At 38.1% G+C, this 24,527-nt stretch overlaps 1 long non-coding RNA gene across 1 annotated transcript; it reads right to left on the minus strand.

Annotated features, from left to right (window-relative positions):
- Positions 1–1,024: 1,024 nt before the first annotated feature.
- LOC138151569 (uncharacterized) lies at positions 1,025–6,796 on the minus strand. The gene is made up of 3 exons (XR_011165866.1): positions 6,385–6,796; positions 2,009–2,126; positions 1,025–1,632 (listed from the first exon to the last, which is right to left on the minus strand). It is a non-coding gene; the product is annotated as an uncharacterized lncRNA (long non-coding RNA).
- Positions 6,797–24,527: the final 17,731 nt, after the last annotated feature.

The raw sequence follows: 24,527 nt of genomic DNA on the forward strand, positions 1-24,527 counted from the left end.
AAAGAGGACAGAGGAGAGCTCTTCTAAAATCCCCCATTTAAGGAGGGTGCCAGGGCAACCATCTCATAACTGCCCATCTCGATGCTCTCCTCTGGATTCATCATGCCTCCAGCTGCCTGTCCTCCCCGGTCCCCTTTTTGCTTCTTTTCATGTGGTCTCTCATCGAATTAGATTGTTAGCCCCTTGAGAGTTCCGGGATTGATTATCTTTTCCTTTTTTTGTATACCCACTACTTAGCAGACTGCCTGTCACATAGTAGGAACTTTAAAATGTTTATTGACTGATTAAAGACGTCTGAACTTGTGATGCTGCACTCATATTTTTAATTACCTAAGTAGATACCTCCTTTCTAGCCACCAAAATGGCAGCGGGGACAGGAAAAAAAAAAAGTCACATTGAAGTTCTCACAAACTCAAAGGTATTCCTTTTATTTTTGTACAAACATCACCAAACATGAGTATTTCCATATACACTGAAAAAAGAAATACAAAATGTTAGGATATTTCAACGGAACACAGTCACCTCCAAAGTTTACGATATACATTCCCCACCCCCTTTTTTTTCTCAGACCAGCAATTTACCACTGATTTATTCCTAATTTTAAGCCACACCCAAATTCAGGCTTACTTAATTAAGCTGAGTAATCTTCGCTTCCACTGGCTAGTCATCTGCTCCCAGAGGAGATGATTCCCTTCTCTTCGTTAGTAAGGAAAAAGAACTTCAGTGTTAGAGAAAGGAGACTTCTGTCACAGAATAAGCAGAAGTCTGAAATGTCACCTTTTATTGATAATTGGAAGTCAACTTTTGTGTCCTCCCTCAGGGGAAATAAGTTGAGAATTAGAATCCTTTCTTTTCTACAGAGCGCTGAAAGATGTGTCAAAGATTCACAGTGGAAGGGAGGGAAAGTCCAAGGTTAAAAATCTGGTACCTTTTTCTGTGAAGGCTACTTTAAGTCAGTTTCTTGATATTTGGATTTTGATTATATGACTAAAAAAACCCAAATCTGACTGTGGTGTGGTGGGTTAGTCTTGTTACTTTGGTAATCTTAACATGGGGGTGGGAGAGTGGATTTCTGCTTTCTCTTTTCAGTATATATGGAAATATTCATGTTTGGTGATGTTTGTACAGAACAACAAAGTAAAAAAAATTAATGCCTTTGAGTTTTTCAGAACTTCAACTTGACAAAAATCACATACATGTGGCATTAATGTTTTATTTGCATATCGTTTTCATCTGAGTAATATATTTCTTCTAGAAAATTCACAATACTATATAGAAAATTTCAAAACAATTCGAGATGCACTATTTTCCCATAATACTCTCAAGACCTCTTCACATTATACTTTCTGTGGTTCCGCTTTAACTGTGCCCAAAGGGAGAAATCAGAACACGATGTCTGGCAGATAAGGACATTTTAAAAGTTGTAGCTCTGGTGTTTCAGATTCTTCATTACTCCATTTGGGATCTTCTTGGCAAAGATATTGGAGTGGTTTTCCATTACCTTCTCCAGATCATTTTCCAGATGAGGCTAACAAAGGTAAGTGGCTTGCCTGGGGTCACACCACTAGTACTTTTCTGAGTCTGGATTTGAACTCAGGCAAGTCTTCCTGACTCCATTGTGCCACCTCGCATCTGTAAGTATTGAGTTTGAAAGAGGTGACCTCTAAATAAGAGTTCAAATCATGCTTCTGACATATATTGCTGGTGCAAACCTGGGAAAGTCACATGATTTCTGAGTGTTTCAGTCCACTCTCTAAGACTATACATTGTAGAGAAGTCTACAAATTGCTGATCTCCCTTGGTAAAAGGTTTCCTACACCAGTAAAATTCCAAGTCTATCTCTATCCCTCCCATTTATATATGAGATTGATGAAGGGCTTGAGTCCTTAAAACCAGAAGGAAGTGACCCAAGCTTTGAAGACTATTTTTTTCCACTTAGGGAGGAAATTACTTGAACACCCACCTTTCCTCATAATAGGTGAATGTTCTTTAAGGAAGTCAAACCTACCTTGTGCAACTTTGACTGGGGAAGATCCCTGTTTGTCTGGCTCATCCATCAAAGCAAGAGTAGGAAAATCAGAAAGACAATTAGGAGGTTTTGTTTTCCTCAATCTAGTGACCGTCCCCTGTATCATGTACAAACAAGGATTTCTGTTTACTTATGCCAAGAAAAGAAAAATTCCATTCTGTTGTCTACATCAGATGCCTAGAGTTTTAAGGTCATTCCAGACAATGTTTTCTAACACTTGGCCTTTCCAGTTTTAATTGAAAGTAACACATTTTATTTCCTTCCTTCAGATTGCTAATGAACATCTCAATAAAGAGTAAACTTACTCTCATTTCCTATAGTCTTTTTGCTTTAAACATCGTCATTCACCATTACCATTTATCTATATACAAATCAATTCGAATAAATTTTGTGAAATTTCATTAGGCCTTAAATTGAATAGTTGGTTAAAGTCAAATTATTTTGCATTATCTTCTTCATCTACTACATGGTAATTCATTTTTCACTAATTCATCCATGTCTCTGCTCTGAAACCAAATCCATTTTATCTCCCTTGAATTTTTCTTTAGAAAATAATTCCACTTATTGCTAATACATTTTCTCTTCATTGTTTGTATTAATTTGGTGGGTATTTTTGTGGCTAACTTGAAGTTAATTGCTCAAATAAATTTTTTTAATTTGCTTTGAACAACAGAATTGCATTTGTCTTCTTCTAGCCCCTTCGAAACTTCTTAGTTTCTTGAGGCTTTACAAAAATAATTTTTGCCTGCAGTGAATTCATTAATTTCCCTTAACAATTTAGGATTCATGTCAAACCTGATGATTTGCATATAGCTATTAAAAATGTGTATTTCCCCTAATACGTTTTAAAAAAGAAAACCTGATATTTTTTATTTATATATATAAAACACATGTAACATAGAAATATTCACGTGAAATATTTGTAATTTGTGTATTTATACATCTATATATTTATAATTTGTATATACTATACAAATTATAAATATATCACATGATATATGTATCTATTATTATATATTATATAATCTATATTTATCTATATATCTATTATATAATATATAGATATAAATATAATATATATTATGTATCTATATATAATATACAGATATAGTTATGATATATTATATATCTATTATATAATATAGATATAATATATATTATATATCTATATATAATATATAGATATATCTATTATTATTATATATTATCTATATATTAGTTCAAATACTTGATTTTCTCTAAATCCAACTTATTTATACTAGGCCTTTACAGCACCAGTGGGTTCAGACCCCTTATTGTTTTACAACAGGATTGCTAATGTCAAAGGACATATGATAATATTTGAGAAATTCATTTTGTTCTCTGAGATTCAGTGAACTAACATTATCATTCTATTTTTCTGTTTTTAATTGCTCACATCTTTCTCTACAGGCTTTAATTGATTTTGGACAGTTGGGTGAGGTTAGACTATTGACTTTTCCATTTCTTTACAAATTATACTTCATTTTTGAAACTTGTCACACTACTCCAGGAAACTATAGTGGAAACCTTGATAAAATGCTTGGATCTTTGAAGATAATTCTTCATGAGTAGTAATAACTCTGAGGTTCTGAATCATCTTTTATCTTTAGCAATCTGATTACTAAGTTCTACAACCTTTTTTTTCCTATCTTCACCACATTTCTGCTATTTTCCTTTTTTTTTTTTTTTTTTGCTTTTTGGAGGGCAATTAGGGTTAAGTGACTTGCCCAAAGTCACCCAGCTAGTAAATGTGTCAAGTGTCTGAGGCCAGATTTGAATTAATGTCCTCCTGATTCCAGGGCCGGTGCTCTATTCACTGTACCACCTAGCCGCCCCTATCTTCCTTTCCTACCTTTTTAGTGGCCCTTTTCACCTCAAACCTGGCTTCCTAGGCTGCTTCGCTGCCTCAAGCCTCCATCCGTTATCATCCATCCTCCACACAGCTATCAAAGGAATTTTTCTAAATTTGAGGTCAGATAATGTCACCTCTCCTAACAAGTGAAGTCCAGTGACTCCCTATTACCTCATGAATCTGATATAAAATGTTCTAATGTTTAACATTTTTCACAACTTGTCCCCTTCCCAGCCTTCTAGTTCTTCCCATTGCATGCTACAATCCAATCATGCTGGCTTACTTGCTATTCCTCAAACACTATGATCCATCTCCCATCTGTGTACCTTTGCACTGGCTGTGCCCCACACCTGGAATGACCTCCCTTTTACTGCTGCTTTTTGGAACACCTTTAAATCTTGGTGGGAATATCACCTTCCACTCAAAGGTCCCTCCCCAACAATTGTTGCTTTCCCCCCTAAGATAATTTTGTAGTTATTCTGTACCTACCTTGAGTATACCTATTTTTGTACATGTTGTGTGTGTATGTGTGTGTATACACACATGTGTGTGTATCCCTAGTGCTTAGCATAGCAGTTGGCACATAGTAATCACTCAGTAAATGCATATTGATTAATTAATTTCTTCCTCTGTAAAATGGGTATAATAATGCTTTTACTACCCCTCACAGGGTTGTTGTGAAGATTAGAAAAGATAAAGCAAGTACAACACTTTGAAAATACGAAGGGTTAGCTATGTGCAGAGATATGAGAGAGACATCTTATTGTGGTTGCTGGAAAACTGGCCTGTGTGTCCTTGGGTAAGTCAATTAACCTCTCAATTCCTCCAAAATTTCTTCCTAAGATGAGGAATGAAGGAATTATCTCCATGAGAAATTCCCTAACACGTAAAATCAATCACAGATTTGGACCCCAATCTGTATAAACCTATAGTATTTCAGTGTTTAGCACATAGTAGGCCCTTTATAACTTAATTGAATTGAAATGATTGTGTTTGGGTTAGATTTTTTTTTCTCCTTTACTGCTGCTACTCTATTTTTTTGTTTTCAAGAATTCATCTAATGGTCACGGATACCCAACTTCCATTTTGACATTCTGAATTAATTCCCTTTTATCCATAAGAAGTAGCACCAGCATGGCTTTTTTGTCAGATGATATTTTTTTTCCTATCTGTATCACAAAGTTGCTGTCTTCCCTCAGTTAGTCCATCAGTTAATGAGCACTTGTAGAACACCTACTATGTGTCAGGGTCTGTGCTAAGCACAAGGGATAAAGGAAAGGCAAAAAACAAGGAAGCCAGAAAACAAAAAGGAAGCCTGCAGTCTAATAGCGCACATGTACAAACAAACAAGATACATGCCTGTGTTAGAAATAGTCAACAGAGAGAAGACACAGGCATTAAAAAGGGATCTCTAGAGACTTCTTGTGGATAATGGGATTTTAGCTGAGACTTGAAGGAAGCCATCGAATCCAGGAGGAGGAGATGAGGCATGATGGAGACCGACATCGAAAATGCCTGGAGTTAGGAGATGGGGTGTCTGAGGACTATGTGGTGAGGATCCAGGTGTAAGGAAGACTGGAAAAGTAGGAAGGGGACCAGGGTGTGAAGGGTTTCCAATGCCAAACAGAAGATTTTATATTTTGTGGTGACAGGGAGTCACTTATTGAAGGGGACGTTGGGTCAGATCTGCATTTTAGGAAGATTCTTTTGGTAACTGAGGGGAACTGGGCGAGACTTGGAGTGGCAGATCCAGCAGCAGGCTATTGTAATACTCCAGGCATGAAGTAGTGAGGGCCTGTGTCTGGGTTGGGGCAGTATCAGAGAAGAGGCGGGGGTCATATGTGAGAGATGTTGTGAAAGTAAAATCAGCAGGACTTGATACAGGGAATGCTAAATGACATCAAGGAGATAGATGTTATGCTTATTTGCCAGTGTCCCATTTCATTCCCTTTTTAAAGAAAAGCCTCGTCCTTTGACCTAAGTAATGTGACTTCGACTCACCATTTATGACCTCCCTGATCAGTATTTGGGAGGTTTAGCCTCTGCCTCATAAACATCCTACCTCTAATTTCCATTTCCCCCCCTAGCTACTGCCTTATCTTCCCAGCTAATATTAGCATTCCCTCCCTTACACTGCCTCCTCCTTCCTTCCAAATAAGCTTGTCTGAACCTGCTCTCCTGCATTCCCTTCCCTAATTTGTGGTATGTTTTGTTTTGTTTTCTGCGCCTACATTTTTGAGAAAAGGGAGAGCAGACCCTTACTAGAGCCCCTCATCACACTCAGACCCCCACCCTCATGCCTCCCCATCCCTATACCAGTTCCTCTTTTCGGCTGCCAGATCCTTGCTCAACATGCTTCCATTAACCCCACCCTCTTAACCAATATACACCTTGACCACTGCCCCTCATTTCACAACCAGCCTCTTGCTTCTTGTACACCCTGATGCCAGATCTTTTCTCCATGTGAATCCCATGACCTTACCACTTCTGCAGTGTTGAGCTCTTCTTCTGTCAATTAGTCAATCAACAAGCATCGAGTTACACCTATTGTATGCCAGGCACTGTGGTTCACAGCCACACACATGGGAGAGCTTCCCTAAAGCCTAGACTCAGGCCTGTTACCTGTTGCTTGGCCCTATGAACAAGACCTTATATGTGCTAGCTCCTATTAAGTATTCTATTTTTAATGACCATTTCTGCAATTTGTAAGGATCATTTTAAATTGCATGTGATTGTCAAGGTATGAATTCTATTTAAGTTAATCTCATCCAGAAATCTAATTGCATGTTATGCTAATTGAATTCCAGAAGAACTTAATTTACTTCCATGAGATAACTTGTGTACTGGCAGGATCTGGTCCAAAATTAAGTGTATATCAATCAGTATAGCTCCTCACTGGCTGTTCTTAAATATCCCTGAGGTTCTCTCAACTGGCCTTCATTGAATGTGGGTATCTTTGTGCCCCTTCTTTTATCTTTTTTTTTTGCTTTTTGGAAGGGCAATTGAGGTTAAGTGACTTGCCCAAGGTCACATGGCTAGTAAGTGTGTTAAGTGTCTGAGGTAGGATTTGAACTCAGATCCTCCTGACTCTAGGGCCGGTGCTCTATTCACTGCATCACCTACCCATCCTCCCCCTTTGTCCTTAATTGCTAATTCTGAATTCAAGTTTCAAGTTTCCATTGAGATAAACATCGTTGGGACTTCCTTTAAGAAGAGGATAAAGTCACTATGTTATTTCTATTTTTTTAGTCATATCTGACTCTCTGTGACCTCATTTGGGGTTTTATTGGTAAGGATATGGGACTGGTTTGCCATTTTCTTCTCTAGCTCATTTTACAGATGAGGAAACTGAGGCAAACAGCGTTCAGTGACTTGCCCAGGGTCACTTAGCTAGTAAGTATCTGAAGCTGTATTTGAATTCAGGAAGATAAGTCTTCCCGATTCCATGTGCTCTATCCACCATGCCATTACAATGCGCCTACTTTTATTGGAGGAGAAAAATGCTCAAGTTCCAAGGTCTTCAATATGTAATTGAGTCAGAAAGTCAGAGAGTAGGAGAATCAGAAAGATATTTTGCAGATAAGAGAACCCTCGTGGTCCAGATATTGAATCGCTTAACAACTGAGGGACCAGTCTTTGCGGATCTTGTTTAATTGTGTAGCACCTAGGTAGGTGCCCCTTTTAGATGTTCTCAGGTCAGTGGTAAATCAGGTATCTCAATTCACAGCACAAGACAGCAGAAATAATGCTGGTTTTGTACTTAGGAGATCTACGTTCAAATCCCAGCTCTGGCATATTTTTGTGAACTTGGGCAAATCCTTTCCTGTCTTTGGGAGTTGGACCAAATAAATTATCAACCAACAAGTATTTATGGCATGCCAGGTACCATGCTAGACTCTGGGGATACTAAGAATGAAATAATCCCTTCTCAAAAGAACCTTACATTCAAATGGGGTGGGGTGGGGAAAAGTATATGCAAAATAAATGTAGAGAATGAATGCAAATAAATACAAAGTAGATGGTGCTGTATCAATGCTTAGAATGTACTTCCTTCTTTCAGAATCTCTAGTTTCCTCTGAGGCTCAGCTTAAAGCCTACCTTTTACATGAGGTCATTCCTGATCCTTATAGCTGCTGGTGCCTTTTCCTCCTTACATTAAAAAAATATATTTTTTTTACTGCTATATTTTTACGTTGCCTAAATTTTTACCAGTCATCATCCCATATAAGAAAGAATTTTTTTTTAAAGAAAAAGAGGGAGAAAAACAAAACCAACCCAAACTAATCAATATATTGAAAAATTCTGAAATGATTTGTCATGTTCCTCACCTGTAGACCTCCCACCTCTGCAAAAGGAGAGAAGTTTTCTTCCCTACCCCTTCATTGGGGTCCATATTTGTCCAATATAATTTTACAGCATTCACTTTTTTTTTTTCTTAAAGCAATTGGGGTTAAGCAACTTGCTCAAGGTTACACGGCCAGGTGTTTCTGGGTGGGTGCTAAGTGTCTGAGCCCGGGATTCGATCTCCAGGTCTTCTCAACACTGGAGCCGGTGCTCTTACTCACTGTGCTACCTGGCCACCCCAGAGCATTCACTTTTAACTACCTAATTCTTATTCTTTCTGTTTACATTGTTGTAGTTAGTGTTTCATTGACTGCTTGCTTTGCTCTGCATCAGTTCATGTAAAGCTTTCCATGCTTTCCTATATTCATAATTTTTGAATATTCATCATTTCCTACTACACAGTAATATTCTATTGTATGCACATACTACCTTGTTTTTTAGCCATTCTCCAACTGATATATAACTATTTGTTTCCAATTTTTTTGCCACCATAAAAAGAGCTGCTATAAGTGTAGTTGGGGAATTTCTTCTTAATGACCTCCTTGATATGTGTGTTTATATACACACATATACAGACATATGTATGCATGTGTATATGTATATATACACACACATATACATACACACATTTATAGATATAGACATGTAGTAGAATCTTTGGATCAAAGGATGTGGACATTTTAGTCATGTTATTTACCTAATTCCAAATTGCTTTCCAAAGTAGTTGTACTTATTCACTGTTCTACTAACAATGTACTAGCTGAGTGTTTTTTAAACTGTGGGTCACAGTCCCATATGGGGTTGCAAAAAATTTGACAACAGTAAAAGGTTTCTGAACGCTCAGAGACCAAAAATTAATTAAAAATCAAATTCATAATGAATCCAAGGTGTTCTGGCAGCACTTGCCCATGTTGCATCATGCAACCTTGCTGCAGCCTTGGTTCTGAACACACAGCATGCACACTTTGTCCTGCACAAGCCATCATACCATGAAATGCCAACAAATGTTGCCAAAACATGAAAAGGGGTTGTGAGTGGAAAAAAGTTTAAGAAACCCTGTACTAGTGTGCCTTCTTTCCCACAAACTCATCTAACAATGACTATTCTCAAATTTTGTCATCTTTGCCAATTTCCTGGGTTTGAGGTGAAGTCTCAGGGTTGTTTTGATTTGCATTTCTCTTGCTATTAGTATTTGAAACATTCTTTCATATGATTATAGTTTGCAATAGTACAGGCATATGATGACAGCATCATTTATCTTAACATCCAATTTCTTTTTGTACATTATAGGAGTAGGATTGAGGTTGGAGTTGGGGCTCATTTCCTCTTAGTCAGCCAACAAGTATTTATTAAGCCTTCACTGTACACCATACTCCATGGTTTCTCTGGCCTGTTTCTCCATCATCAATTCTTCCATTTACTTTAAGCTTTCACCCTTGACTCCTTGTGAATTTTTAATAAGGAATCTCTCTGTGGTCCTTCTGTTGTTCTGAGGCTGTTATTTTTTAACCCCATAGGTGTCTTCCTCTTTTTAATTTTTTCTCTCTGTTTTTCTGGGCTTATTTATTTTGTTACTCCTGTCTTCCTTGGTTGTTGCATTTATTTACTTTTCTTGTACTTCTGTGGTCTGGGGCATTTGATCTGCTTACTTCTGCTTTTCTTTGCAGGAAGACTTCAAATTCCTCTCTTTTATTGGATAGACTTTTAAAACTTATTGTTAATTCACTTCAGGTGTGCAAGGTGTGCCCCCCCCCCCCCCCAGCTGCATCTTGAGCTCCTTTGTTCTTCCAGACACATACTGTTCCCTCCCTTAGTTTCTGGTATAGGGAAACCCTGGTACTATTGGTTCATTTTTCCCCACTGGGCCAGACTTGAACAGAAGGAGAGTCACCTACGTAGTCACCTGGTTGAACATGATAAATAATACTTAACGCAGATTGGTGGGCTGGAGTTCTGTGTTTATATGGCCACCAGGGATATTGATTAGCTTATGGGTTTAGCTAAGGTATCAACTCCCTCCAAAACTATTTAAAGAAAATCTTGAGCCAGTACCCGTCTGAGATGAGAAGTAACTGGAGATTAAAAGCACTGTATTGGTTAATAGTCTGCCATAGTAACCACCTAATGGACAAATCATTGATAACCTTCTCCATAAGGTATCTGTAACTAGAGGTGGTCTGGGCTCTGGAAAATATTTATCTCTTTAATTCCATTAGTCCAGGTATTCAATGAACATTGAAGGTCGGAGAAGGGAAAATGTTTGCTTTGTTGGGCTCTGTGATTAGACTATTAATTAATGACCTATGCTTGAGTATGATTTAATCCTGGGGTTCTTAACCTTGAAACCATGAACTTCTTTTTAAATTGATAACTATATTTTAATATAATTGGGTTTTTTGTAATATATTTCATTTTATGTATTAAAAATTATTCTGAAAATACTATATAAGACAAAAGAAAAATATTATCCTGAGAGGGGCGCATAGGCCTCACCAGACTACTGAAGGGACTGATGATACCAAAAAAGGTTAAGAATATTTGATTTAATTGAATACTGTACCTACTGATGCTGCACCTAACTTTCAACAGTTAAATATATACTATTTTTCAGAACCTCATTGATTTAATTTCTGCCAAGCCTCTTTTATCCAAATGGGAATAAAGCACATTCCATTACAAACTTTTACAGTAAAAAAAAAAAAATTAAGCTCTCCATCAGCATTGCCACTGTCATTCTTCTAGGCTGCCAGCAAGCTTATTAATGATGAAACTTACCTTCTGGTTTTCTGACTCAGTTACATATTGAAGACCTTGGAATTGCTGTCATGGTAAGGAGTGAGGTGCATATTTAATAGACATAAGAAACTCCTATCCAAAGGAATGGTGTCAATCAAACCTAGGCCCCATGCTCAGGCTGATATCAGAAAAATTCAAATAAAGAACTGTACTGATAAGGTAAATGGGATTATAGGGTTTGGAAATTTTGTCCTTACATTCCTATCCTTTTGTAGCAAATCACTGAAGTACACTCCAGCCTTGGCATCTGTATAATCTGAAATTTAGAATTCCTTAATGAAACATCTATTAAGGGTTTACTGTATACAGAGCACTCCATGTGGAGTGGGGAGACAGTATATAAAGTTTAGAGAAGAATTCCCTGTCCTCAGAGAGCTTAGAGTCTAGTAGACTATTATACTTGCAGTCAGGAAAAGTAGTTGGTAATATTCTGAAGTCAATTTCATTTAACAAGTGTTTGTCAAGAACCTACTACATATGTAAGGGACAGTGTGAGATGTGGATATACAAAGATCAAACAGCTAGTCTCTACCCTCATGAAGCTTTCATTTAACTAGAGAGAAGATAACTATATGCAGATAAGAAAATATGAAGCATAGGGGCGGCTAGGTGGCACAGCAAATAGAGCACCAGCACTGGAGTCAGGAGGACCTGAGTTCAAATTCGGCCTCAGACACTTAACACAAAAACTAGCCTTGTGACCTTGGGCAAGTCACTTCACCCCAACTGCCCTCCAAAAAGCAAAAAGAAAAAAAAGAAAAGAAAATATGAAGCATAAACAAAATAAATGCAAAGTAAATTGGGGACCAGGATCAGGAAAGATCTCCACTGAGGTGGCAGGTAAGCTGAACCATGAAGAGAAGTGTGAATTCCAAGGAGCAGTGCAGAAGAAAGAGATCGATCCAGAGGCAAGTCATGGAAAGGCACGGTAGCGTTCTCTTAGTAGGTCAACTTTGGATTATTAGTTGAATTGGGATAAAGGATATGTTTGTGGATCCATTAAAAATCGTCCTTAGCACGTCCTCCATCACAGAAGGTAGCTCTTCCGTAGTCCCAGAAATGGTGTTACAACTCATAGCAGAGGAGGAGGGAAGATGAAAGAGTGGGGCCACAGGGTTGTACATCTTACTGAAGAGATGCCTTGGCTTCAAATTGCTATTGTACTGTGTAGCCTCCAGCAAATCATTTGGTTTCTTCACCTTCTTAGGTGGGTATAAGAAAAAAAAAAATTTTACCACCCACCTTCTTTGGGTGTTGTAAAAACTTCCTAATAACATCATGTTCATGATACACAATAAGTTATTGTCTTTCTTAATGATATACCTGAACCAGAACAATAATGCCTCACTGTGACAGGTATGGATTGCCCAGAATGCCAGCTACCCAAGGGCATTCTGGGCAGAGAGGCTGTCTTGACACAGAAACCCTGGAGCTGATGAAACTAACACCTCTAACCTGTGAAAACTTCTACTTAAGGGAAAAGGTGAAAATACCACCTTTACAAGGAATGCTTGTGAATAGGATAGATCCAAACAAGGGACTCTTTCAGAAAAATGAACCTGGATCACATGATATTTCTTCTTTTTCTTTCTTTTTTTTTAAACTTGCTAAATAGAACAAGGAGAAGTCAGGTGTGTGTGTGTGTGTGTGTGTGTGTGTGTGTGTGTGTGTGTGTGTGTGTGTGTGTGTGTGTGTGTGTGTGTGTGTGTGTGTGTGATGAGGTGAAGTACCAGGAGGGAATTACACACCATGTTTCTCCCTAGCATCTCTCAAAGGTAGCTTGTCTGACCTGTGTCAAGTAAACAGATGTGGAATTTGCCAGTTGCAAAGAAGTCTATTTGTCTGCCCCTTCTCTCTTTCTTTCCTGCCCTCTTCCTCTCCTTTTTTCTTTCTCTTTGTCTTTGTCTTTCTCCCTGTCTCCTCTCTCTCTCCTTTCCCCTTCTTTCCTCTTCTCCCTCTCCCTCTCTTCCTCTACCCTTTCCCCTCCCTTCTCTCTGTCTCTTTATTTCTCTCTTTCTCTGTTTCTCAGTCTTTCTCTGTCTGTCTCTCCTTTCCTCTCCTTTCCCCTTCCTCTCTCTCCCCTTTTCTTCTCCCTCACCTTCTGTCTCTCTCCCTTTCCCTGCTTTCTCCTTCTTCTCTCTCCCCTTCTTCCCCCTGCCGTTCCCCTCTCTGTCTCTCTCTTTTTCCCTGCTTTCTTCTTCCTCTTTTTCCCCTTCTTCTTTTCCCTCTTATTATCCCTCTCCATCCCTTGCTCTCTTTTCCTTACCTCCTTTCTCCATTCCTCTCTCCCATTTTCCTTCTCCCTCTCTTCCTCTATGTCTCCCCCCCCCTCCTCCTCCTTTCTTTTTTCCCCTCTCTGTCTCTTTGTCTCTATCTCTGTCTCTCACAGAACTCCAACCATTAAAGTTCTATTACTTGATAGCTGTGTGACCTTGGTCAAGAAATGCAACTGTTAGAAACCCCAGCTGTAAAATTCCAAGGATGATACACAGCATATTCCAAAGGATTGTTGTATGGGAAGGACTTTGGAAATTGTAAAGCTTTGCATCAATTTCTGCTGTTATTGCCACATTATTATTGTTATTACTATAGATCAAGTAAATTTGGAGTAAGAAAAATAACCTGAGAATAGAATCACCATTTGTAACTTTTTTTTTGAAAAGGAGAAAAGTGTTGCATATGTAAAAAAATGGACTTAATGCAACTTTTGAAATGTACAGGTGTGTGAATTTGGAACACTCTTACAAATTAGTTGTGAGATATGTGGGTCTACAGATTCTATAATCCCTTACAATGCTAAAGAACAGTAGATTATATAGACAAAATCATTTCATACTCTCTTTCCCTTCATCCCCCACCCCTAAAGTAAATTGTGTGCCCTACCCCCATATACTCCTTCCTAGCTTCTGCATTATAGACTCCCTAGCTTCCTTCAATGTTCGACCCATGTTACCTTCTACAAAAAATCTGTTCTGATCTCCACTCCCTGCTACCCCAGTTCTCCCCCCCCACCAGTTGTTAGCATTTTCCTTCCCTTCAAATTACTTTGAATTTCTTTTGTCTAGGACAGCAATGTGGTGTAGTAGATAGATGGAGTCAGGAAGACCTGAGTTCACATCCAGCCTTAGACATTTCTTAGCTGTGACCCTGGCAAGTCACTTCACTCTGCCTCAGCTTCCTCATCTGCAAAATGAGCTGGAGAAGGAAATGGCAAACCACTCTGGTATCTCTGCCAAGAAATCCCAGATGTGGGCAGGAAGAATCAGACCTGACTGAAACAACTTTGTATCCATTTTGTATTTGCTGTTCAGTGTAAATATCGTTTTCCTTTTGGAATGTGAACTCCCTGAGGGCAAAGACCTTTATCAACACTGCCTACTACAGTGTCTGCCATGTTATATTATATATGTGTTGAGTGATTTAATCTTAAATCATAGAATACTACAGCTGTAGGAAGCTTAGATGTGACCTAGACCAACTTCCTCCTTTTCAGATGTACCTAAGGGTCAGTGAGGTTAAAATCTGCTTAAAGCCACATAGCTAATCTTTATCCAACAAACACAATTGTATTAGGATGATATATGATTCCAGTTATTATGCTCATAATTTGAACTCTTTAGTCCTCTCTCAAAGTTATTATAAAATCTCACTCGATTCTAAGAGGTAAGAGTGTTAATTCTTTTTCCTTTCTTGAGGTATGTATTATAGGAAAATTACTTTTACCCTTGGTTTCAAGTATTTGGTATTTGAAACTTAGAAATATTTAAAAAAATAACAAAAATTAGTATATAATTGTAATGTTAATGGGATTTAAGATTCTCCCCCCTACCCCCATTAATAGTACTCACTGGGAGCCCATCAAAGGGAAGTTTGCTTAGGGGAAGGATTGCTTGTAGGAAGGCTTTCACACCTTTTGCTAATTTCTAATTAGGTCCTGAGTCACAGGGTTTTGATGCCTTCTGACTCTGAGAGGGTATATAGACTCTGAGTTGATATTTTGCTTTGGGGGCTCTTAATGAGAAGGATCTTATGATTCCCTAGTGGAGAAAGTGGCCATATATTTAGAGCTGCCTGACTGCTCAGACGTAAAGGCTCTCTTGATCCAGGTATGTATGTATGTAAAGTGTGTGGTTGATTCAGGCAGTCAGAGCCCTGTCTGTTGGTCTTTATTTCTCTGTTTGTATTTTCTCTGAAGTTCAGGGTGCTGACTTTTCCTCTGAACTAGTGAATGTAATTAAACAGATTGCTGACTCCTTAAACAGCTGTCTTTCCTAGTAAAGCAGGTCTAAGAACCGGTGCTAGCAGCCATCTTAGGGATGCCAGTGTGGTTGCTGCTACGATAATGAAGACAATTGTTCAGTCACATCCAACTCTTCATGACTCCTTTGGAGTTTTGTTAGCAAAAATGCTGGTGTGGTTTGCCATTCTCTTCTCTAGCTCATTTTATAGATAAGGAAACTGAAGCAAACAAGGTTAAAGAACTTGCTGAGGGTCACATTGCTAGTAAGTGTCTGAGGCTGGATTTGAACTCAGATCTTCCTGACTCCAGGCCTGACATTCTATTCACTGCACCACCTAGATGCCCCTAATGATAGCAGAGGTGAGTGAAATAAGCTGAATGGTGCTTGAACTCACTGTATTTCTAAACCTAGATCCATGAGAACTCTTGGGGATCAGGGTTTCCTACATGGCACAGGAAAGGGACAGTGAAAGAAGGGCTGGGAAAAGGGTGAGGGAAATGTTTTTTGTGGCCTTTGGTATTCTTCCTAGCTACAGAGTTTCTGAGAATACCTCTTGGGCTGGCTCCAGATTTTTTTCCTTTTCTCATTCTTTAATGCCTTTGAGCTTATTATTGGGGATCATACTCAAGAGATGCCAGAGGAAAATGAAGCTGGTGCTGATAACCAAACCAAAGCCATGAGAGTCTTGGGACTGGGTCATTCCAGATGCCATGGTGTCACTGTCAATTGGAGAAAAAACCCAACAGCAAGGATAATTCTAATTTGAAATCATGTCTTCAGCCAAACAATTTGATCAACTTCATCCAAGGGTGTAATCAGTTCCTACCAGCTCACAAGAGGTGATTTAAAAATTCTTGGTGTGAGTATTTATACCTAGGAAATTAGCAGAGGCTTGATTTATTGTTTTGTTTATTGTCTAGACTTAGGAAAGTGATAGAGAAAATGTTGGGGATTAAATTTAAAAACATTTTGGAGTTTTGGAGAGCCAGCACACCCCTGGATATGTCCTACTCCATATATGGTTTCTAAGACAATCATACAAATTTTTCAGGTTGATTCAAATATATCCTTCCCAAAGAAATGTGTATTAATTTATATATCCTAGTTAACAATTCACAAGGTCTAGGATTACATAGTTGTATAAATAAAGAAGAGATTTGAATAGTGGAGCTAATCAGTAAGTTTTTATCAGCTTTGCAACTTCTTATGCATTAGGATTTTAGGATTGGAGTCTAGAATAATTTATTTGGTTATGCAACTGTTTGAAAAAGATCTGGGGGGAAGTGTTAGTGGACTGCAAGCTCAACATGAACCAGTAGCATGATGTGGCAGTCAAAAAAGCTAAAATGATTTTGGACTTCATGAAGAGAATAGGGAAGTGACTGACCCTCTATTTTCTGCCCTGGTGTGGCTAGAGCTAGAAAATTGTGTTTATTGATAAATTAAATATGTTTATTGATAAATTAATGAGTCTAGTGAAGGGCAAGCAGCATAGTGAGGGTTCATGAGCCCAAGTCATAAGAGGATTGGTTAAGGGAACAGGGACTGGTTAGCCAGGAGAAGGGAAGACTCAGAGTGCACATTATAGCTGCAAAGCTGTAAACATTGGATGGAAGTTTCAAAAAAGCAAATTTAGGACTGATTTCAGGAAAAATTTTCTAACAATCAGGGCTATATTAAAGGGGAATGGGCCACTCAGGGAACTGATAGAACAATATATGATGCACCAGATGGAGAGCCAGAAAGACCGGAGTTCAAATGTGACCTCAGCTATTTATTAGACTGTTGTGACTATTGAGACTTACTAGCTATTGTGGCAAGTCACTTAATCTTTCTCAGACTCAAATTTCCTCATCTGGAAAATGAGGATAATAATAGTACTTACCTCCTTAAGTTATTGTAAGGATCAAATGAGATAATATATGGAAAATATTTTTGCAAACCTTTGCAAACCTAAATCTTGGTTAAAGCTACTACTATTATTATTCATATTTATATATTCATTTCAAAAAGGGTTGGACTACATGACTTCTGAGATCACTTTCAGCTCTGAAACAGTGTGATTTTTTTTTTGATATGTTCTTAAGTCCAAGAGATCTATTTAAATCTGTAACACTGGTTTAAGTTAGCAGCACGTTTATGCTATCAGCCAGCCGATCAGCATTTACTTGCCCTGTGCCAAACCCTGGGAAGACAAAGAATAGCAAAGACAATTCCTGCCCTCGAGAAAGTTACATTCTATTGTGAGAGACAACCATGTACATACACTATGTAGAATGAGGCTGGGAAGGGGGTGGCTAGGTGGCGCAGTGAGTAGAGTACCGGCCCTGGAGTCAGGAGGACCTGAGTTCAAATCCTACCTCAGACATTAACACAAAAGCTAGCCATGTGACCTTGGGCAAATCACTTAACCCCAATTGCCCTCCAAAAGGCAAAAAAAGAAAAAAGAAAAAAAGAGACCAGGAAGGGGAAGAATTAGAAAGAACTCTTGCAGAAGATAAGATTTGAGGTGAGTCTTTGACAACATGAACTCTGACATCCATAGACCATGATTCTCTTCTTTTCTCCTTCTTGGGAAAGGGGCTTCAGGAAAAAGAAATCAGGTGGAAGAGATGCCAATGAAATTCTCTTTATTTTGTGGGCACTGGAATAGTCCAATGACATGCCTATTTTCTGGCTAGGTCCCAGCTTGTTTCACTACCTTTGAGTCACTAGGGGGCACAACTCTCTTCACAGTTACTGATGGAAGGTGTTGGCTATTTGGGATGTACCTACTATTCGTCTTTTCCTTTTTCTCTTGTTCTTTTTTAACATTCTCTCTGTAACAATTCCTTCTCTAACCTCCTCCCTTCCATCCCCAAACCCCCACCAAGTGTTTTAAAGTGTAGTTGAGTTGAGTCAAGTCAAGGAGCATTTATTAGGTGTTTACTATGTGCTAAGCCCTGTACTTAGTGCTAGGAATACAATACAATAGATAATCCCTACTCTCAAGGACCTTACAATATAATGGGGGAAAACAGCACAGGCTAAGAATGAGAAAAATGGCATGGGTGGGAAGAGGTACCCATGAGGGACATGGTAGAGAAAGAAGTTTGGAGAGTCATGAGTAGAACCTGGGGAAGAATGAAAATGTGGATGCCTAGGCATCATCCTGAGAAAGGACATTCTAGAAGGAATTGGCCAATCAGAGAAAGAAGGCCTAGGGATAAAGGATACTTCCAATATGTGAAGTCCAGGGCCAAAAGCCTCCAGAATGATAAGGCTTCTATGACAGGGGAGAGAAAGTCCAGAAAGTCAAGAATGTAGTTTGAAGAGGAATGAAATGTAGTTATAAAAACTATAGGCATTAAGTTGGTAATGGCTATGCGATCATCAAACTTATTAGGCAACTGCAGAATTAATATTTAGTTCAAATTATTAATTATATTTAATAATTTTCTTCCCCCCTCCTTTTTTTTCCCCTGCAACTGAACATGGTGATATTATTGCGTGTATGTGTGGGGGGATTTTGGAGGGGGTGGGGATATTTGATAATACATCATGTAGATTATCAGACTAACTAGACTTGGAGTCAATAAGACCCAAGTTCAAATCTCATATGTGACCTTAGCTATGAGATAATGGGCAAATCACTAAACCTCTTCATGCCTCAGTGTCCCTATCTGTAAGATAGAGATAATAACTATAGTCCCTATATCACAAGGTAATTGGAGGATTTACCTGAAAGAATATATAGAGAGAGTCTAAATTCAAGTGTTCTTAAATTCTTAAGCATCTACTATCATAAGAAAAAAAGATACTTTAGAAGGAAACATCAATTGACAACAATAGAAACAAACTCAATTATTTTTGACTTCTAAAATTTGTTGCATAGAATTTGTAACTCCATTAGTTGTAGAGAGCAAGCAGGGATTACAAAACCATGGCATTCTGGACTCTGTAGTTTGAAAAAATTATTTTAAAAAGGACTCTTGTAATTAGCTTCTTACTTATCTTTAAGTGGTAGTAGTTGGAGATAAAGCATTTCATAGTTCATCTAAGGTAGTCCGGGAAGATATTTTTTACAATCATTACTTATGAAATGTATTTTGCAACCAAGTGTAAAGGATTACCTTCATAGCTTATGTGCAGAAATTATAAGGCTTAATGGAGAGATGAAGGGAATTACTAAGACTTCCATCACCACTTTGGGGCATATGGGAACATTATCGCATTTGAGGACATTTGAGGCCCAGCTGGAAGGACATTTCTTCCTTTACTCTCTTCTGGTTAATGCTTGGTAGAACCCTCTAAAGATTTGGTAGTAATTATGTGCTATTATTCTGCCATTTCTAGGTTATATGAGAAAGAAATGGAATATAATCTTGTATTTCACCATATGAAGGAGCCTAGGGCTTGGATATTTTCACTTCTCTTAGCTTCCATATTCTCCCTAAGGAAATAGAGGAAATGGGGGTAGAACCAAAATGGTGGGTTTTTGGCAGGGATTTGCTTGAGCTTACCCCCAAGCCCCTCCAAATACCTGTAAAAATGACTCCAAATAAATTCTGGTGCTACAGAACCCACAGAGCTGACAGGAAGGGTATATCATGCTGGGCTGGGAGTGGAGCACTGTTGGGCATAGGCTGTGACAGGCACAGACAGGGCTAGAGTAGGTCTCAGGGGACTGAATTGCTGGCAGCTGTGGTGATTTCCAGACTTCTCAACCCACAAACACTGAGAACATCATGGAAGGTCAGTGGGGGAATTCTATGGGACCTGGGTGGGAGAGGAGAGCTCAGTCTGGACCCAGCCCTAGGGTGGCAGAGGTGGCGGTGGCATCGGTGGCAGCAGCAACAGTGGATGCTTCCAGAGCTCTGGGCCCACAGACAGTAGGGGATCCAGCGGCTGATACCAAACTTCTGAAGCCTGGGACAGTATACCCACCCCCATCCCCAGCAGAGTCCTGCTTTGACAGGGAATTAGAAAGTCAAGTATTTGGCTTCGAATATAAGTAAATAATGTAAAAAAAATCAAACTATAGGATTTTACTTTGGTGACAAAGAAGATCAAACCATACAGCTGAAGAGGGATGATAGGTGTTTCAGGGACCCCAATGACCAGAGTCCCTTGGTGGGCAGTCTGGAAGGAATTCACAGGCTCAAGCATTCTGAGTCATTGTTTATTGCTGTACTTTACAGTGGGCAAGAGTTCTTAGGGAACCTGCAACCTTAAAGGAGTCATAGGTATAGTTTATAAAAGAGTTACAATAGTAAATCAGATGTCAATTATGCTAACTAGGTGAGTAAGGGTGGGATTAGGGAGGAGTTAAGGAAGGAATAGTCAGTGCTTAAAGGAACATGCACTTTTAATATCTACTGCTCAGGCATATTGCCCATAATTTATTGGGGGTGTGGTTTTAGGCTTGAAACATCACTAAGTCAGCTAGTGGTCAGGGCTGACTGAGAAGTGCCCTGTCTGCCACCCATCAGTGTCATGATTGACAAGATGGATGTTGGGAGAATACATATGTCCCAAGCCAACGAGGGATCCAGAATGTGTATAATGGCTAAGGAGTTACTCATAGATAGTCCAGTGAAGGATTCATAGGTGCAGCTGGTTAGTATACTAAGGGGAGATAATTAAGGGCTACAAAGGGACTGCAATGGAAGAAGAAGAATGAATGAAGTGGAAAAGGGTAAATTATACCACACAAAGAGGCATAAAAACAATATAGCAGAGGAAAAGCAGGGACAGAGATGAGTATTATATGAGCTTTTGCCTCATTGAGTCTGGTGCAAGGAGGGAATAACAACCAGTTAAGCATAGGACTCTATGGAGAAGAGACATAAAACGTATCATATTAGAAGGAAAGAGGGGAGGGAGAGGAGCTTCACATGAGATTTGTTCCTGTCACTCATGGTGCGAAGAAGAAATAATATACTTCATTAACTATAAAAATATCCTACAGGCCGCAGGAGGGGGGAAAGGGCTATGAAAGAGGGGGGTGGTTAGTAGGGAGGAAAGAAGTAAGGGGGAATCGGAGGAAGAGGGAGGGGGACTGATAAAGGAATACTGAAGGAGGCGGTGGTCAAAAGGAAAACTAAGGAGGGGAAGAAAGAAGGGGAGAAAAAATATAAGCATTAACAGGGGAGGGAATAGGATGGAGGGAAAGAAACAGATAATAATCATAACTGTGAATGTGAATGGAATGAACTCTCCCATAAAATGGAGGCAGATAGCAGAATGGATTAAAAATCATAATCCTACAATATACTGTTTACAAGAAACACATCTGAAACATAGGGATACACACAAGGTAAAGGTAAAAGGCTGGAGTAAAATATATCATGCCTCAGCCAAAGTAAAAAAAGCAGGGGTAGCAATCCTTTCTCAGATAAAGCAAAAGCAAAAATTGATCTAATTAAAAGAGATAAGGAAGGAATCTATATCCTGCTAAAAGGTACCATTGAGAATGAATCAATATCACAACTTAACATATATGCACCAAGTGGTATAGCATCCAAATTCCTAGAGGAGAAGGTAAAGGAATTAGAGGAAGAAATAGATAGCAAAACTATACTAGTGGGAGACCTTAATCTCCCCCTCTCTGAGACTGATAAATCCAATCTCAAAATAAACAAGAAAGAAGTTAAGGAGGTGAATAGAATTTTAGAGAGGGTAGTTATGACAGATCTCTGGAGAAGACTGAATGGGGATAAAAAGGAATATACATTTTCTCAATGGTACATGGCACATACACAAAAATTGACCATGTACTAGGACATAAAAACCTCACAATTCAGTGCAGAAAGGCAGAAATAATAAATGCATCATTCTCAGATCATGATGCAATAAAAATCATATACAATAAAGGGCCATGGAAAGACAGACTAAAAACTAATTGGAAATTAAACAATTTAATCCTAAAGAATGAGTGGGTCAAACAAGAAATCATAGAAACAATCAGTAACTTCATTCAAGAGAATGACAATAATGAGACAACATACCAAAAGTTGTGGGATGCAGCAAAGGCAATTCTTAGGGGAAGTTTTATATCCATGAGCACATACGTGAATGAATTAGAGAAAAGAGAGGTAAATGAATTGGGCATGCAATTGAAAAAGCTAGAAAAAAAACCAAATTGAACATCCCTGATCAAATCCCAAATTAGAAATAGTGAAAACCAAAGGAAGATTAATTAAATTAAAATTAAGAAAACTCTTGAATTAATAAATAAAACTAAGAGGTGGTTTTATGAAAAAAAAACAATAAAATTGATAGACCCTTAGTCAATATGGTAAAAAAAAAAAAAGAAAGAATAAAAACAAATTATGAGAATCAAAAATGAAAAGGGTGAACCTACCACCAATGAAGAGGAAATTAAAACAATAATTAGGAATTATTTTGCCCACTTGTATGCACATAAATTTGACAATTTTAGTGAAATGGATGAATATTTACAAAAATATAGGTTGCCCAAATTAATGGAAGAGGAAGTAAATTACTTATATAACCCCATCTCAGAAAAAGAAATCAAACAAGTCATCAGTGAACTCCCTAGGAAAAAATCTCCAGGGCCAGACAGATTTACTAGTGAATTCCATCAAACATTTAAAGAACAATTAATTCCAATACTCTACAAACTATTTGGGAAAATTAGTGAAGAAGGAGTCCTACCAAATTCTTTTTATGACACAAATATGGTACTGATACCTAAATCAGGAAGAGATAAAACAGAGAAAGAAAATTATAGACCAATCTCCCTCATGAATATAGATGCAAAAATTTTAAATAAAATATTAGCAAAAAGACTACAGCAACTTATCAAAAGAATAAATACACTTTAATCAGGTAGGATTTATTCCAGGAATGCAAGGATGGTTTAATATTAGGAAAACTTTCAGTATAATTGATCATATGAACAATAAAACTAGCAAAAACCACATGACTATCTCAATAGATGCAGAAAAGGCTTTTGACAAAATACAACATCCATTCCTATTAAAAACACTAGAAAGAATAGGAATAAATGAAGCTTTCCTTAAAATAATAGGTAGCATCTATTTAAAGCCATCAGCAAGTATTATATGTAATGGGGAGAAGCTAGAAGTATTTCCAATAAGATCAGGGGTGAAACAAGGATGTTCACTATCACCCCTCTTATTCAATCTTGTCCTAGAAATGTCAGCAGTAGTAATTAGAGAAGAAAAAGAAATCAAAGGAATCGAATTAGGCAAAGAAGAGACCAAGCTATCACTCTTTGCAGATGATATGATGATATACTTAGAGAATCCTAGAGAATCAAGTAAAAAACTACTTGAGACAATAAATAAATTTGGCAAAATTGTAGGATAAAAAATAAACTCACATAAATCCTTGGCATTCCTGTATATTTCTAATGAAATTCAACAGCAAGAGATAGAAAGAGAAAACCCATTTAAAGTTACTGTAGACATTATAAAATATTTGGGCATCTACCTACTAAAACAAACCCAAGACCTATATGAACAAACTACAAAACACTTTTCACACAAATAAAGTCAGATCTAACTAATTGGAAAGACATCAGTTGCTCTTGGCTGGGTCGAGCTAATATAATAAAAATGACAATTTTGCCTAAATTAAATTATATATTTAGTGCCATACCAATCAGTTTACCAAAAAACTACCTTACAGAGCTAGAAAAAATATTAACAAAATTCATTTGGAAGAACAAAAGGTCCAGAATATCAAGGGAATTAATGAAAAGAAATGCTAGGGATAGTGGACTAGCTCTACCAGATTTTAATCTGTACTATAAAGCAGCAGTCCTCAAAACTACTTGGTACTGGCTGAGGAATAGAGTAGTGGATCAGTGGAATAGATTGGGTGCACAAGACTCAGCAGTCAATGACTATAGTAATCTACTGTTTGATAAACCCAAAGACCCCAGTTTTGGGGATAAGAACTCACTATTTGACAAAAATTGCTGGGGAAACTGGAATATAGTATGGCAGAAACTGGGCATAGACCATTATCTAACACCATATACCAAAATCAAGTCTAAATGGGTGCATGATCTAGGTATAAAGGCTGATACTCTAAGCAATCTGGGAAAGCAAGGAATAATTTACCTGTCAGATTTGTGGAGAGGGTAAGACTTTATGACCAAACAAGTATTAGAGGGCATTATAAAATACAATATGGATAATTTTGAGTACATATTAAATTGAAAAGCTTCTGTACAAACAAAGCCAGTGTAACCAGTATTAAGAGGGAAGTT

The sequence above is a fragment of the Petaurus breviceps genome, unplaced genomic scaffold (genome assembly GCF_028583685.1).
Source record: "Petaurus breviceps papuanus isolate PSGF00001 unplaced genomic scaffold, PetGlider_PUasm1.0 90903, whole genome shotgun sequence".
Taxonomy (NCBI): domain Eukaryota; kingdom Metazoa; phylum Chordata; class Mammalia; order Diprotodontia; family Petauridae; genus Petaurus; species Petaurus breviceps.